Below are 18,704 nucleotides of genomic sequence, written 5' to 3' on the forward strand. Positions count from 1 at the left end.
ATTATGAAAAGCTAATCATGCATAAAAAGAGTGAAATTAACAGCGAGTTAAAATTTAAGAGAAAACCTCAAAATTGTTGACGAAACGTAACGTAAAAACGCTCTTAGTTAATGACTTCAGTACAAGTTTAAAAACTTGTTGTTTGTCGACAATCACGCCTGATAGAAATTTTTCAAGCTTGGGTTCTCAAATCAATCTCAATTCTCAATTTACACTGGGTACATTGGGTCTTGAGCGGATCTGCTCAATTTTTCATTGATCCAAGAATATGATTGTTACACCCCGCTTACCACAACATATATACACGCTGGACGGATAAAACTCTGTCTATTGTTGAGATACCGTTAGGAGATAAACAGGTTTACTATATTACTGATAGAATACTCGCGATAAGTTAAAGCAAAAGTAAAATGCATTTATATCCGTTTGGCTATGCGAACATTAGTCTCTGCTGTGGTATTTGGTATTGAAAACGATAAGAGACAAATTACAAATTTTCGTATACATACATACATACATACATATATACATTATATATATATATATATAAATATATATAAATATTTGCAGAACTATGTATGCATGCAGTCGTGTATGTCGATTAAAAATATTTTCGAAAAAAAACTCGTTTGTTTCCATATTTTCCCAAATTAAGGTCGTTCAAGTTTTACAATACCCATCCATGTATGTAAGCACGTGTATGCTTTGTGCCTGTTGTGTGTAAGCCTTTTTAATCTTCACCTTAAGCTTAGTTGCACAGAAGACATACGTATGTTTTAGCTGATTTCATATTAAATAAAACTCTCTTGTTCAATATTTTTCAAAATAGAAGAAGAAGAAGAAGAAAAAAAAACCAAAGAGAGAATTTTTCGTTGGGTTTTGAATTGTGTATGAAGTTTCTCTTGGGTGCCTTTGTAAAAACTCTTTAAAAACATAAGAAAGTTTAAGTAAAAAAAAAAAAAAAAATAAAACAAAAAATAAAAAAAAAAAGAGGAGAAAACAATAAACAAAAAGTGAAAGAAAAACAATAGTTGCAGAGTCAACAGCCTGTAACACGCAAAAAACGGCAAAAACCTATTAACTAATAATTCACAAAAAATATAATAAAAAACGAAAAAAAGAAAAGAAAAAGTAAAGTTAAGTTTCGCAAAGGATCTTAAAGGATGTCTAATATCTTTATTGCTTGGCTTTAATTTTGTGTCGCTTTACTCCTTTCTTTTTCTTCTTTATTTCGAGTGAATAACAAATTTTGAAGCAAAAATTTTGATCTCTTTAGTAAGCTATCATTTTTTTGTTTTGTTTTATTTTTATTATTTTTTTAAAGCTCTATTTCGCTGTGTATTTTGTAACTCAAATAATTTGAAACTTGAACTATTTGCCAAATCGCGAAAACTTTTACTTCGAAACAAATTTTTGTCTTGGCAGTCACAACAACAACAACAACAACAACAACAACAACAGTAATAGCGTTAGCGATTCAATTAAAAAAACACAATTTCCACTTTCGTTGGTGATTTTTCGTCAGGAACCGTTCACGCTGGATTTAGGATATTACGAAGCAGTTAAAGGTAAGTTCAGAGATAAGAAAAAAAAAAGAAGAAAAGAAATAAAAAACAATCGGATTGAGTTGACCCCGTCATCCTCCGAATCCAAATACCTCAATCGGTTATTTAATGAAATTCGGAAAAGTAGTAAAAATTCTATTATATTGAACTTGCCCGCTTGCCCGCTTGCCTATTTAAAAAGAAGCAAAATCTCAAAGATTCTAAAGATGTACCCAAACCAACCACCTTACTAGCACATTTGGAATCTTTTTTGAGCGATTTCAATAGAAATTTGTTTAGAAATTTTGTTAACAAACATTCAACTGCAACATGTCCCCCAGTTAAGTTATTACAGAAATTTTTTTCGCTCTAAAACGGCACGGAATGGCTCATAATGCTTAATCCCACATCCTGAACACGCATGCTACCGTTAAATCCTTAAAGCCAATCAAACTGATCGCAATCGGTTTCGATTGATTATTTTTAATAACTGTTGGAAGACGGAGGAAGGTACTCGTTTCTTAAGCTCGAGCGTTCACCTAGCTACTCGCTTTCCAATTTTCTGTGTTAGTTAGTTATTGGCTACACCAAAGTGGATTACAGCGAATTTCTTTTATTTTGCACTTTTTACGTTGGCTTGCATAGTTCAATGCCAAATTTAACTACAATTCCTTTTTCGTTCTTCCAACGGTAGATCGTTCGCCTCATATTCACTTGACTGTTCGTTCGGCGCTTTAGAAACTTGTAAAAAAAGTTTTCAACTCAAAGTGCTTTATGAGGCATAAAGAGCAGATGATCGATCACACACTGATTGTTTCGTTTTCATACCCAACATTACTTATGATAGATGCCTATAAACTTTTGTGGCGACGCAATTTTTCCTAAATAAATTAATTTGAAATCATTTCGTGAATTGTCTTAAGCATGCCCCTCCATGCATACTGTTTGAGTTTCCAACAATTTTTTATGGTTCTCGACATGTCCATCCATAAACCAAACAAGCGGCTTTCATATGTGTGATGTCGCACGTATTGAACACTCGCCACAAATTGTATATAATTATTGTCGATTGTTGTCAATTCTTTAATGTAAGTTAAAAAGATTAGTTAAAGATGTGTATGTGTGTGATTTTTCGTTACACGGGCTGAAGGTAGTTATCTTATAAAGATACTACTGGCCCCTGACAGCAGCATACATTATTCGTCATTCATGGCGTCTACGTTTTAAAACTCCCTCTCTCTCCATCAGCTGTTTTTCTAAGCGCGATAGTGCGTGGAACACCTTCATTATAAACTCGTCAATGATGCTCCAGACTTCGTTACTGCCAGTTATTAACTGCAATATCTCATTGGGTTCTATTTGAGGTCTACGGTACTCAAATCTCTTGCAGTGCCAGCAGTCATGCCCAACTTGTGCAGGTCCTTCTGTAAGCCCCATGGGTTCCTTCGATCCCTCGCATTATGTTTGGGATAAAAACGAACGTCCATCATTCTTTTGCTGATAGCCAAATTCTCATTGACGCTAATAGCTCGTCTTTTTTATCGATTTTAGGGAGCAGTCGTTGTTGCGATGCCGATCGCGAATCTGCCCCATTTCGTCTGTCAAAATACCAATTGGTACGGCGTCTAACATTCCAAAGACGGACTCTTCCGGCATTATGCGAAATCCGCATATATGCCTTAAGACGATATATTGCCGCCAATTTTCGATACACTGATTCTACAGTGAGTGGATCTGCTCAAACTGGGCTCGTATATATCATCACCGATGCTCTTATTTTCCTACTGGACGTTTTCGGCCCTCCAATATTTGGCATAATTCCCGTCAAAGATGGGAGCAGGTCTCTGTGCTGCATATTCCACCTGGCGCTTAAAGCTCAGTCGGTGGTCTAGCAAGCATCGTAGGTATTTCAGGGCGACATGTTGCCCGATTCGTATGCAAAGTATTTCCACACATTGTCACCGTCCTTGTCTTATGCTCCGCTAGTTCTATCCTCATCTCTTCTAATCACGCCCTTACCTTTGTGACTGCATCGTTAGCGTTCACTACCCGCGTGAAACGCGCTTTGCGACTACTACGCTTCCTATATTGTCGGAAAAGCCAATAATTGTTGCACTGGCCATTGCAAATTATGTTCCACAGGAGCGGACCGAGGACTGATCCCTGACTGACTAAACTGAAAAGGTATGAACGAAATGCTTTCTTAACTTTCGCGGCCGGAATCAAACGATCAATTAGACGAATACGCGGGCGCGACTGATTAAATTGATTAATGATGAGTTTTACAGTTGGAGGTTATATTATAGCTAACCATTTTCACAACGGTTGTGGTGCGATAAATATGTTTTACGAATTTGTGTACGGTAACACCTTTAAGGAGCATAGCGTTTAAACGGGTCCTGAGTAAGTCGAATTTGAGGTTGATGAGTGAATCAAACATCGTGGAAAAATAATTTATTATTATAAAGTCGCTATAAAGTTGAATGCCACAATTCATCTATCGATTACGGTTTAAGCGCCGACTATGCCACTCGTAGTAGATAGTCTCGGAAGTAAACACACTTATTATGAATTTTAGAAACTCTATTTAGGTATGTCCAGGGGCGTTACCAGCGAGACGGCAAAGTTAAAAAAGAACCTCAGCCGTTTGCTTTCCTTATAAAAAATTTTCACAGCTCTTTTTTTTTTTTTTTGCTTTTGGACTACGTCGCGCTTCAACTGCTGATTGATGTAACAAAAAGCAAAGAAAAATAGTGTATAACTTTAGCAGAACGTTGCCCGCCTTAGGAGTTGTGTGCGTGCGTGCAGTTGTTTGTTTTGTGTAATTTCCACTTTGTTGGTAAAAAATTTACGTATCCATTATTTTAAAAGGCTCTTTCTTTGATGCATAAATAATAACATTATCATGTAACAGTAAACAGCGAACATAAAGTAAACAAAAAAGTAAAGAAGAAAGAGAGAGAAAAATATTAATGATTACCCATAAACGATCTGTAGTCGAAAAATATTTTGCTTGAGATGGCTGTGTGTGTGTGTGTGTGTGTGTGTGTGTGTGTGTGTGTGTGTGTGTGCAAGTCGGTCAGCATTGCTTTGAACAGAAGAATAGAATTTTTTCGTATTAAAATCGAAGTCGCCGCCGTTCAGTGCTGATGCAATGGCAGGAAAGCAATATATGTAAATAAATATAGGGAAGGACGGCAAGATGGAGTAAGGCAATATTTAAAAAAATTACCACGCATTTGCTGCCAGCGTTATATGTTATATGTTGTGTGTGTGTGTGTGTGTGTGTGTGTGTACAATACAAAAACAAAAGATCATAACAAGGCCAGGAATGCAGTCAGCATTGTACTCAAATCACTTCAATTCCAATTGTCCGCCAACTCAACAAGTTCAGTATGCCTGCCTGCAGGTCTGTCAAGTTGTCTACACATTGTATGCCTCTGATCAATTATTCGAACGATTCGCTATCGTAATATGATTTCTTATAATTTGATGTCTCGTTTTGTGCTACGTAATTTTAATTTTATTTGCAGTAGTAGTCTTGCGTTCTTTTATTTTTTCATTGCCTATTATTGCTGATCTGATCTGATTTTATGTTATTATATGTGTTGTAACGTGAAACTACTATAAAAAATTATTTATTATTTTAGTATCCGCTAAAGGATAGCGCTTCCCATACACATATGTTACATTTTATCTGTATGCGATCTTTAGTTATTGGCAATCGATAAAGTTACAAAAACTTGATATTGGTCCGCAAAGTAACAGAAATGTAAAAAATAAATTAATACACTTGTGAAGAAATATTGAAAGTTTGCAAAATACATTTTGTAATAATTTGCTTTGCGAAATTCAAATTCAAAATTATTTATATAAATTATATACTTATATATATTATGTATTCACATCTTACCTCGTCGATTTGGATTGACGGATTTCTCATGCTCTCATGCCTAGAGAATTGCGGTATGTGAGTAGAACGTAAGGCTGACGATCCTTTTATGAAAATTCTTCTGCCTTTTGATAATCGATCGGCTTTCGTTGATATCCTTATTACAAAGATTACGGATTACGATTAATTCAACATATTATTAACTATACCCATTACCATATTATATCCATAACAAAGCAGACTTCAGAGTTCATCTCCTTATCTGTAGAAATGCGTCTCTTCACGTCTCTTCTCTACATGTAATCCCAACCGCTTCTTTCTTTTGGTTTATTTACTTATTTATTGTTAGGTCGTTTAACCAATTTGAAGTTTCCATTTTCTGTTTGCTTCTGCCCTTCGCTGGCGTTACTCGCACTCGTAACCCCTAAGCACTAATGATACAAATAATGCAAAAATGATTAAACCTGATGCTGAGGCAACATGATAATGCCTAGTGCGTGAATTCAACAATGTACGAGAGGCAATTTAAGCGATTAAGGCCAAATAAAGCTCCAAAATGAAAAAAAGAAAAAAAAAACTTTCATAAAATTGAACAAGAAAATATAGGAAAAACAAAATTGAAATAAAATGAAATTCAAGCAGTAACTGTCAATACTACCACAATTGCACATGCATATATGTGTATGTGAAGTGCGCGCACATTCATATCGGTATGTACATGGATAAGGTGAGACAATAAAACAAAAAAAAAACAAAAATCTTTTTATGTACGTTTTTAATCACGTCCATCAATGCCTTCATAAGCAAAACTAGTCAGAAAGTTATTATTCGTCATGTGGCGAATGGTGTTAATATTCAACATGAAAAATAAATGCAGAAAAATCGTTCATTTTATTGTTCACATTTTCATATATCAAGAGTCCGATCGCGGCGATATTTTGTACGAAATCGTTACATTATTTCTATCAATGGCAAATATATCAAATATGATTAGGACTGTTTTATTTATTGTATTGTTCTACGTTGTATGCTCTCTCTCTCTCTCTCTCTCTCCCAATTCAGAATCTAGATCTGCGATCTTGTGGCGCTGAACTCTAAATGCCGCAAAGAAAACGTTAAAATCAATTCATTCATGCACAAACTTACAAGGCTACCAAGTCCAGGGATTATGGCGATATTTCACTTTATCCATCAGTACAACCTCGTGCAATAGTGATAGAACTAGTACAACGTACGTTTTTGTAAGATGGACGCATTTTGCGGATAAGAAGGAAATATTGCCGAGGGAATGAAAGATTCGTTCGCTAAGAGAATATAATTTTCTTGCTTGTTTATTAAATATCTTGGACATCTCTTTTGCACTCATTCGGCTGTTTAACTGCCCGTTCTTCTCAAGTTATTTCATTTGGAATTTATAAAAGCGTGCAGTGGAATTCGAATTTAATCAGTAAAGACATCCAGGGACGAAAATAACAGAATATGTTCAACGATTGAGTAAGTCATCGTTGTTCAGTCATATTTTGAAGAGATGTGAACGAAGTATAGCGGGTTCTTACTTTCGCCCCACGTACTTTCAATTTTCAGAAACGAAAGAAGTGGACCGCTTAAAATATGGAACTTTTGCTTAGTTTGAATTTTAGAAAGGTACAACAGAAAACTCCGAATAGGTAATAACATCTTTCTCTTCATTATTATTGCACAATGCAACAGTGTTTGATACTTCTCCGCTAACTGATAATTGTACCCATCGCGTAAAGGGTGAGGGACACATTAGAGACTCCACAAAGTATATATATTTTTGATCCGCATCAATTTCTAAATCGATTTCAGCATGTCTGTCTGTCCGTCTGTCTAATGTCTGTTGTAAACATTCTCCTGGCCGGAAATATGCAAAATAACGACCTCAAATTTGGCAGAAGCAGTGAAAATTCCTGCATGCAGGATGGTATTGAAAATGGGCCAAATCGATCGAAGGCCACGCCCACAGCACCACGTAAACTTAGAATACCTCTGTTTTTCAAAATGAAATGAAAAACAGGTTTTTTGCTCATTACTCACAAGCTATAGCAAATAAATCTACACAAAACATGGGGCGCATATTCTATAGGAGTCTTCCACCAAAATGTGAAAAATTTACCAAGCCTACCCAATGTTATAATGTATCAATATTAAATTATTTATTTATTACTTTTATAACGAGTGGAAACAAGCTTTAAAAGCCTCATAAGTTATGCAACTTTTTGGTCTTCAGTTTCAAATCTTAAATGCTCCCAAACATGTCCGCCTGTTCGTTGACCCGTCTGTCTGTTTCCGCAACTTCGTAGTATTTGTGTAAACATTCTCCTGTTGATGATATCGCCTAAAAGCTGGCAAAAGAATTTGGAATTGACATAAACTTTTCAAAGTACACTCCTAGCCTACAACGCCCACATGCCTTTACGACAAAAATTCTTATTTTGGAAATAGAAGATATCAATTGCGCCCACTCCATGTTATTGAGCATAAGAATTTTGTTCTTTTACTTCTTTTGTCTTTTTCTGGAGTAGGGTAGAGTCGATGAGTGTAAAAGATGCTGTCCCGACTGAGTTTAATTTTCTTACAAGTATATCATTATAGGCGAAATTACAAGAATAAATAGGAACTCTACGTGAGCTGGGTTGCCGTTGATCTAATATGAGCTTTATGCTGCTTTGGTTGCCACCTTTAGTACAAATAGGTCAAGCAATAGCTTTGTTCTTAATTTGCTGACTTAATTCTTGTGTTTATAAATTAGACCATCCCTTGCAAACAGTGTGTCTTAACAATACCAAAATGGGCAGGAATCGTCTAAAATTCTTCATTGAAGGGGCGAATTAATTAGAAAAAAACCCCAACTCATCAAACGAAAGGTTACTTTGGATGACCTTATTTTCGTCGCGTGGTAAATCTAAGACACATGCCAGCCTACTAAACGGCTACACGTCGCCAAGCCGAACAAGTGACACGTTTTGCAGTTAAAATTTCGAAACTTTTCGTATTTGAGCAACAGACAGGTGCAATTTAATCAATTTGGAATATGTCCACTGCATGCACGCCGCGATGTATGCTTTCGTAAATTGTACGTGCAATTAGAAAGTAATATGTCCCTCTTTACGACGGTGCGCACTATGTGCAAATGGTGCGTATCGAAAGATTCGATGTAACCCGAATACCATTTTTATTTTGTTTTTATGGACTATTTACTATTTTCGTTTTCGTTTGCATTTTTTTTTTTTTTTTTTTTTGGTTTTTCTCTTTATTTTATTTATTTATTTATTTTTTTTTACTGTTTACACGATTTTCATTGACCCTAATTCTGGTGCAAAATAACACTTAATGGGATTTTAAGCGTTTTGTTCGTTTGATTCTTTGCTTTTTTCGATTTATTCGCATATTCTTAATGTCTCTCATCATTGTTTTTGTCTTTTCTAAAACTTAAAAACAGGTTAGCATTTCTTACGAGTCGTTTTTCTACACATTCTCTATGCAGATGTATTGAAGAGAGAGGCAGGCATCGATGCGTTTATTTTGACACGATATTAGATGTATGTTTGCGATTTTTTTTATGGTAAACGAAAAGGATCACAAGCCTATCTATTAAAGTCACGTTTGGATTAGATCATGTGAATGACTTTTTCGGGGAGTCCAGTCGCTGGCAAAGCTATAATTGCGTGTCACCTGCATGACCCCCCAGTCATAGGACCGTTTATAACTTACCTAAATCCAGCCTTTGCCGATTCTGTATGGATGAACTCTGAGCATTTATTCAACTATCCTTGGAGTGAGCTGTCGATGCATAATGCATGCATCTAGCGATTAGCCATCTTTTATAACCATACTGGCTTGATTTTGTGCGTATAGCTGTTGTAGACTTTGCAACTTTGAGTGTCAGTCTGGGTCTGTGCAGAAAATCTGCATAAGTTGCAGCGAAACCAACAACGGTAACATCGAAGGCGGTCCCATACCCAATGCCAATATCATGAGCGCTGAGAACCCGTTCAAGAAAAGGTGCAAGTAGCTTAGGTTTCCGATCAGTGTACTCATGCGGTTTCACTCTTACTAGATTCCGTAGCTGAGGTAGTTTTTTTTTTTTTGATTTCTACCAGCGGATTATTCAAAGTGTGGTAAAGTACTCATTGGTTCGTTGACTTTGTCCGACTCCAATGGTTTTACTAGTTATTTTGTTTAGTTTTGCAAATTCATCTATCCCTTAGCTTTAGCATTGCATCCATTATCAGTTTTTAAGAAAGCAATAAATTTGTGTAGAAAGACATAAATATAAATATCAATCGTGTTTGGCCTATTTACTATCTATTTTGCGGTATAGCAACACTTATCTACGTTTAAAACGAAAATATGCAGGTTTTCGTTGAGAGACGTTTAGTCATTAGATAAAAATAACTGCTAAGTAAAGTTAAAGTGGTTACTTTAAAATTTGATGATTAATAATGACATCAGCGGCAGACATAATTGACAACAACAAAAAAAACCTACATTATCTCGCTTTCAGGAAATAATGAAAATTTCTTCAAAAAAGAAAACATGTTTACGGGAACCTATTATTCAAGTAATACGCACCTAAATCACTTATATATAATGATTTGTGTGTAAAAAAACAATGAGAAATTAGTTAATGAGTAATGCCACTTGCTTTCCATTGGGCTAACATTTTTAGTAAAAAAAAAAATTCAATATATTTCGTGGCATATCTGACTTTCTTTCAGTACCAGTTCGGTCAAATAAGTAGCATTCACAAGTCATCAACAGATCGCGCCACGCGAATGTGCTATTTGTGACAAAATTTCTATTTACCACACTTACTGGTATGTCCTTCACAGACAGTGCTGCCTCACAAAAAGTGGTGGAATTCTGTACAGCTGCAGGGGCAATGATTGCTATTGTTCTGTTATCAATAATGCATCCAAAATAAGTCTCGACAACTTTCATGAACGTTAATGCAAACAACCTGGGAAAGTTATACGGGATCCAAAAGTAAGGGTGACCATAATTGCCTAACATAATGCTAAAGAGCTCATAAAATAAATTAAAGCAACAATCGTATCAGGATCAGGATGGGCTTGAGAGAACGTTTTGGTTCTCTATGCATAGTCGCTGCCGTCTGAGCAGTCGAGGGGAGCAGCGCAATCGCATTTGGCAGTACAACACCGTGGTGCAGCTCGTGGTTGTTTGTTTGTAGTTATAATCTTATGGTTACGGCTTTGTAGTCGTGACTCTGTGTTTGTAGTTTTGGGGTTGTAGCTTTGTGGTTGTAGTTTCGTAGTTGCAGTTCTGCGTTTTTAGTTTTTTAGCTGTAATTTAGTGGCTGCAGTTTTCTAAATGTCGTTTTTATGATTGCAATTTTACAGTTATTGGTCTGTTGCTGCCGTCGATGTTGTGGCCGGCGTCACAATCGCACCCTTCTGGTTCTTACTTTAATTCTCACTCTATCAATAATGAAAATAGCTCAACTCAATTGCATTAGCGTCCGCAACAAATCCAAACAACATGAACAATATCTTTATATTAACCTATTGGAACCTTTCTGAAGTCTCATGATTTTTTTTTCTATTAAAAATTATAACGTGATAAGATTTGATCGTATTTCCAACTCCACTCATGGTGGTTGTGTGGCGATCCTTACATCTAATAAACTTTCATTCCATTATGCTGCAAATTGTGAGTCGATTGAAGCTTGTTGTTGTATCATTCACACATCCTTTGAGGACCTTTTCTTTGAAAATCCATGAGCCACACACAAGGCACCATACAAGCATTGCCAGCAGACACCGTGAATTGAAGTCGCAAGGCAGGTACACTACCCTAAACTGTACATGATCAGAAAGAGCTAGAATATGTTTGAGGTCTCAATATTTAAATGAGAAAAAAATGAGATTTTTTTTTTTGTAAAAAAATAATATGATCTGCAAACGTGAAGCTAAGTAAAGAACGCTAATCCTATATGGATTTGGCATTGTTCTTGTCGAATTCATTATACGAATGCTATATAGAGTGCTGCAAAAATTGCCTCTTCTTGCCCATTCTAAAGAAATAGAAAGTGAAAGACGTAACGAAAATTTCATCAATTGTATATAATTCTTGATCAGCATAAATAACGGAATCCATTTAATCATATTCTAAAGTATATTGAGTTTGTATAGATTTATGTAACGTTCAGAAGGCCCTAAAATAGATCCATTTTTCATTATATCATATTCTTATCTGTCCATCTGAAGTCTGTCTATATGTTTTTATGTTCAGCTTGCCGTTCGCAAATTTTTGAGATATTTTACTGAAGTTTCGTACTCTGAGGTGGTTTGATCCAAAGTCGAACCCTAATCAAAATCGACTGGACGGGATCATTTTCCCTTATTTTGAAAAGTCGTTATGTGAAAAAAAACAGTAAATTTTAAAATTCAATTCAAAATCGCTGAATAGCATTGTTTTGGTCTTTGTTTGGACCAAATTCGATATAAAGGTTCTCATGAATAGTAATGCTTTTGTCAAAATGGTTCAACTTTCAATATTTTATGATCGAAGTGGATGCGAAATAACAGTTTGGCACTAAAATTAGCCATAGGATAGTTTTTGACGAAAACAGGTGAAGAATAATTAAGTCTTTAAGAAATGAATGAAGCTTGCGAAATAGATTACGTCAGTTGACGTCTTTGACGTCAGCCTCCATTATGAGGCATTTCGTTAACAATATTCCCTAAGTAAAGTGTAATTGTAAGTGAATTATGAAAATGAATGAACGACTGACTGCGTTAGGCGAATTTGTGTGGAGTATTGAATGGTCGGCTATACCCGACCATGTTGTAATATATGTTGTGTCCTGACACCTGACACCATTAGCCGACATAGAAGAAGATTTACTTCTATTATATCTATTTATTTTATATCTACATACATCTTCGATGTTTATTCCTGTTGCGTGTTAAGTAATTGCAAACTTAGTAGAGAATATTCTCTACGCTGTTGGACATGACAGGAAAAAGGAATTTACATTCGTCGTGATGTTTTGTTAGGCGACATTAAAGAAATTATTTCGCTTTCGGTTTGAAATATTTTTCGTAAACGACATTTTTTAAGCGTGAGAAATAACCGTATGTGCAAGCATAACAAGATATGATGTCACATCTATAGCTGAAATGGTTATCTCATAATTACAGTGCAGATGATAATATGAGCATTTTTACGCGAAAGCGATGTTGAGGGTAAACTCATAATTTTTGTTTCAATTTTTTTGCTAATATCAAAAAGGGGAAATGGGGAATGAACCGATACCGACAATATCGAATATATTGCTTGCATTTGTGCAAAGTTTGAGATCTTAATAAACTTGAACAGTGATTGTTTATAAATTCTCATCTTGTTTTCCCTTTTTATTGTTTTCCTCTAAATTAATTCGATTATACATAAGATTTTTAATACAATGCAATCTTCTGTCAAGGACCGTTAATTATTTATTTGTTATTATTATTTAAACTGTTGTGTGTTCTGTGTGCCGTTCTCGTTATTGTCGTGCATAGATGGTTCACGATCTTCTGCAATTGTTGTTTTAATTCAATACACATGAACTGTGATGACCGTTTAAAGCCCCCTCTTTTTACTTATTGCACCTAAAGTACACAACGTTGTTGTTATTGGGCGAAGAGAAGAAGCCATAGCAGTTGTATTCTTTTATTCACATTCTTTTGTTTATGCAAAGAAGACAAAAAAATTGTTTTTTTTTTTTTCATTTTCATTTTCATTTTTTTTTTTATTTTCTTCTTTTTTTTTTTCTTTTTTGCTGAGCTAGTAAGAATTTACTTGGGTGACAAAAGGCAGACTAACCACATTTAATGGTTAACACTATTCGTACCGTAAGCGGTCAAATTACCGTTTTCGGATAAGAGCTTAATTTTTTTTCTAATAAAATGCACATAGAGAGTCAGAGAGAGAGAGAGAGAGAGAGAGAGAGAGAAAGTGAGAAAGTGCTCTACAATGGTAACAATATTATCATATATAAATTTAATAAAATTTTACGGAAAAGAAGAAACGCCACAGACCACACGCTTGACTGTGAACTGTTAAGATAAGTCGAACCAAACCTTTTGAGATCATTTTGTCATAGAGTGCTTATGAGATTACGACAAAACATCGCAAAAAGATTTAAATCAATAGCTAATATAAGCTTCCAAGCTATAGACGAAAACACTTAAATATATCAAAATATTTTAAAATACTCCTCCTACTTTTTAAATAACATATGCACTCGAAACATATACATTTCTTCCATATATGGCAATTATTACAATATATTAACCGACACGCTTCGAAGTTTTCAAAGTTTTAACAGAACCCATTGATAGCGCTAGCGCTTACATTGCATTTCCTCTTACTCTTCTTGAGAACATTTGATATGAAGTTTTGTTGGTTTCTTTGATATAAAACACATCGACTTACGACACCTGCGAACAGTACTATTATATATAATGTAATAGTACTAGTATGCCATATAAGTGTTGTATGTTAATAATAATAAACGTACATCTTGGTCATATATTTTACATTATATTCTATGATATAAGATATATTAAGTTTGTTCCGATGCACGTAAATAAGTAAGTGCTAGAAAAACCTAACAGGGGAGCATCTTTTATTATATCGATCTGTTCAAACTCATTTTCTGAATCGGTTTAAGCTTGTTTGTATGTTTTGATCTTTGGGAACGCTATTGAAAATGGATAGGATTGGATCATTTTAACTACCGCTCCTGATACATTCGATTTGAGGAAGGCGAAAACCGGAATGGGCCAATGTTTTGCAACTCTGCCTAGATAAAAGCTCATACGAAAACATGTTATGTTCAAATTGAAATAAAAACTCGTTACATCACACTGTTGAGCCCAAATACGCGAGAGTTCTCATGAAAACTATATACTTACGTCAGAAAATAATCGAATTTTGTGATGAAAATTGCCCCGTAGTAACAAATTGACATAGAAATTGATTCCATCATATTAGGGCTATCCACGCGTATTTTTTGTACTCCAATCTCTATAATTATTGTGGTGGAACGTAATCTCTTAAATGGCTACAAAACCTAACTTGCTGCCCTATGATGAAAATGGTTGAAGAAAATTAAATGATCTCAATTTGGACTAGGAGAGTTTACTTTTTCGACCTCTTATGTTTTTAGATGGAAACAAGTACCATTCTTGGTACTCGTTCAAAGAAATAAAAGCAGAACAGTACGATATTTTCATCATATTTCTATTTGTGTTTCACTTCTCAATAAAATTAACCTAGACTTATGCAGTCGAAGCGAAGTTGCCTATTCTGAAGCGTGCATACGCTTACTTGAATCTCCATTTCATGGCGTAGAGTATGAATATTGGCAAATAACTAATACGTAATATGGAATGTAAAAGGAATCAAACGTAGTTTCGGCTTAATAAACAATTAAATCATGACCCAAAATGATATCTGCTGATAATTGCTACTATAGTTATATCTATCTCGTTACAATTTTCAACCTAATTAGCCAAGATAATTGTGGGGACGTTCGCGTACATTTAGTCAAAATTTTAAAGTTCAAAATTACTTTCTTAGGACGGTGATCGTAGGTTGTGTCGGCTTAGTAGAGCTGCCTAAAATCTGGTGACCTTTATCGGTCTATCTATGTCAGTTACGTGTGAGTCCGTTCAAAAATATTGATCGTCCCAAGCATCTTTTAAAGTCCAACTTTTTCTAATTCGGCTGCTGTGCCAGTTTGCTCGTTTTCCAAACAACCAAAATGGCTCGACGCCCGAATACCTTTATCTTATCTCCGTAAGTGGCAAGGTTACATTTCAGTTCATTAACGGTGTTTCAGGTGGAATTTAATTTGTATTTGGCTAGCCTTATGACCGATAGATGAACTATGATGGTAACTGTTTCAAGTTTGGTTTTGTGAGCAGGCTACGTAGCTTAAAGGTTAGCTGTAACTTCGAGTGTGAATATATCAGTGCTTTCGTGTTGAATATTATTGATTTGGACTTGTTTTCTGGCATCTACTATTGCACAAGCAGCGAGAAAAACGTTGTTAGCTTCTTTCAACTATATTTTAGTTTAGATCCTTGCGCGATTTCGTTAAGCAGAACTGTCGAATGGCTTAACAAGCCTTTCAAAAAAGATAATATGACCCGTTAATTTTTACAAACTCGTCGTTTTTATTAAAAAGTTGTTTGTGTGAAGATTCAAATATATCATCGTGAGCTGCTTCGTTAGTTTTGATCCCACTCATTGAAGTTCAGAACTAAGTATGCCTTTCCTATGTAGGAATACGTATAGTTTCTCAGGATCTTCGGTACATATATTTTTACGCGTAACAAATACTTGACACACTTAATATATATGTGCACATATACATATATCAATTTACTGGTTCACATACCAAACTGGCTACACAATAGTTAAAAAAAAAAAAAAAAAAAAAATATTAAAAGAATTAGTTATTAAAACTTTTTTAAAAAACTTGTTTTTATACTCACAGTCAACTAGTAAAGGTAAAGTAATGTCGTCATTGCTTTTGTAGTGTTCGGAATCCGATGAAGCAAACTACATAAACAAAATTAAAATTACAAGAATATATTTGCCGTTAGGTGCAATTCACTTATTACATTTAAAATGAAATTCTCAAATGGGTAAGATTTACGAACGAGTGGGGAGTAGTCGAAAACTTGAACTAGGAAAAGCAATGGGAAAAAGTGTTTTTAAGTTTTTTATATATATATATATATATATATATATGTTAGCTTATGTGAGCGATGGGTATCTACAGTTCGTCGTAATAACTTCTCTTCATTATTGCATTGAGACATGTATTGAGAAATGTCTATGCATACACTTGTGCATAAATACGATTAACACTCATGTGGATATATAAACACACATTTATAGAAATCGAAACTAATGGCCTGAAGTGACCATGGAGCAAGATATCTGAAATTTATTCTTTTGTGTATGAAAAAGAGCTAAAAATGAAACACTTATGAACTGGAATTTTGATATTTTGTTTGACATGCATGGAAAAAAGTTTGAATGGGATGGTTTTTCAGAAAAAAAAAAGCAGCACACCCCTGAAAATTGCTTAGAACAGCGTTAAGCATTTTCCTCCTCATGTTTTACCGCAATCGTAGAATTTCGTTGTTAGTTGGATGCATTGCATCATGCATCATGAGTAATTCTAACACCTAATGGCAATTCCAAATGAGAAATATTCGTTTACCACTCGTTTATGTCAGCCGATGTTTTCTTCTTCGTAAATCTGCCCATCAGTAGGACGTTTTCATTGGTGAATGACAACGCTTTCTCAGACGTGTACGCCACTGTCAGCCCACGAAGATTAGCTGCTTTAGCTCGCTGCCTATTTGGTCTTCGTTATACGTAAAGAGGTTGGTCGTTAATTTGAGGAAGGGCATCGAGGATATAGCTGCTACACTTGGCTGTCTGTCTTTCTCTCCATGTTTATTTTGGTCAATTTAATAACTTCTGCAACAACAGTACGATGCAGTACGATGTAGATAACAAAATTCTTAGCGTTCATAAATGAGATCAGGCTTTAATCATGGATGTCTAATCTGTAGTAAACGAAATAAACAGCTGTTGGTGGTAGAAGAAAAATTCATTACAACCGCTTCACTTGACGGATACACGAAATATTAAATTTGTTCGGATGTGTAAGTAACACATAGAAGGGCAACACGGAAGAGCTTAACTTTTTATTATGCCGATCGGAATAGAATTATTTTTTGAATCAATTTAAAAATGTCTGTCCTTCTGTTAAAGTAATTTTTTTCTTCAACCTACAGATCGACGCGGAATCAAATTTTTGAACCACATAAAAAGCTCGACTGAATTATCTATCATTTTTCATAAACATTTTGAAATATCTTTTAGGAAAATAAGAAGTAGGCTGATATAGGTAAAAAGACATTTACAATGAGGCATTAGCTAACATTGCGCTCTAATATACCTTATATACGTACGTACAATAATTATTAAGTCTCTCTGTAGTTTTTTAACTATTCTACAAGTAATTCTCATACAAAAAGCGACGACGCTTATATGCTTTTGGCTTAATTTGCTCCGAAAACGTGGCTCTTAACATCATCATTAACGATTTATCCGCTCACAATGAGTGAAACAAAATTCTTTAACTAGATGATCGCAATTCTATAGGTCGGGTAAAGTCTTGAAATTTGTAAAGTTGGTAAAAAAAATCACTTCACCAAAATGCAAATATGTAATGATGAAGAAGATTATATAACATTAAAAATATTCAAAATAAATTTTCAAAACAATTCCTCCTTTTCAGGTTTTCATATCACTTGACGTGATTACATTATGTGAGTATAGCCATGTTTTTTTATATGGCTGAGATGACACTCTCCTATCATCCTATTATTATTATTATTATTATCGTTTGGTACAAATCCTGACTTTCGTTTCACATTCCATTTTCGGAAACTTCTATAGCGCGAACAAAAGCTTGAATTAATTAAATTGCATTTATATATAAATAGATGTTCGTGTTGTTGTTAACATTTCGATATATTTAAATATATTTCTATTTTATTCTTAATAGTAAGTTTAATTTACATTTTTCGCATGAAATATTTGATTCTAGTGCTAGTATCTAGAAAAGCTTGTTCACATGTGTGTGTCCTTACTTGAAGCAAACAATTATGGGAACCGTCGATTGAATTCATTTTTCTCAATCGCAATAATTTTTATAGCCGACTAATAGCAAAAACGCTGATTAATCTTAGGTCTTAAAGGCTTTTTCGGATTTCGTTTGAAAGCTCAATATCAACATTAATATCAAGTTCGATTGAATTTTATTCTCTTTTTATATTATTATTGATTTTTTATTGGTATAATAACGTTTTGTATTCAAATTCAACATCGGCAATGGCTGTTTATTCTTTGCAATTATCATATAAGAAACGAACTTTTTTTTTTTTTTTTTTTAAACAAACTGTATTTATCTACGAGGCGCTCCCATATATAGTTTCATAATTAATCAAAAGATTAAAAAGTCAATTACGCAACAACACCATGCGAATACCATCTGGATAGCGTAATTTTACAAATGCCTTTTTACTCGCAACATTTCTTGGGCTCATATTATTCTTCTTGTTGATTCTTCTTTCTTCGCATTTCAATAAATAGAATCTATGTTATTTATTTAAAAAAGGGCTTAATTGTATTAAAGAAAGCCATTA

The 18,704-nt window shown here is 34.5% G+C and overlaps 1 protein-coding gene across 3 annotated transcripts in view; it reads left to right on the plus strand.

Moving 5' to 3' along the window:
* The first annotated feature begins 1,370 nt into the window (after positions 1-1,370).
* Positions 1,371-18,704, plus strand: part of LOC119631878 (spectrin beta chain, non-erythrocytic 5) — a 63,038-nt gene continuing 45,704 nt past the window's right edge. For 2 of the 3 annotated variants that reach the window (XM_038024422.1, XM_038024423.1), the window contains exon 1: positions 1,491-1,568. The gene's annotated coding sequence lies outside the window, so the exon portion shown is untranslated. Of the gene's footprint in view, positions 1,569-18,704 lie in introns of all 3 variants that reach the window. The other variant, XM_038024421.1, reaches the window with a different exon arrangement.

Source organism: Glossina fuscipes, unplaced genomic scaffold, assembly GCF_014805625.2.
Source record: "Glossina fuscipes isolate IAEA_lab_2018 unplaced genomic scaffold, Yale_Gfus_2 1, whole genome shotgun sequence".
Classification (NCBI taxonomy): domain Eukaryota; kingdom Metazoa; phylum Arthropoda; class Insecta; order Diptera; family Glossinidae; genus Glossina; species Glossina fuscipes.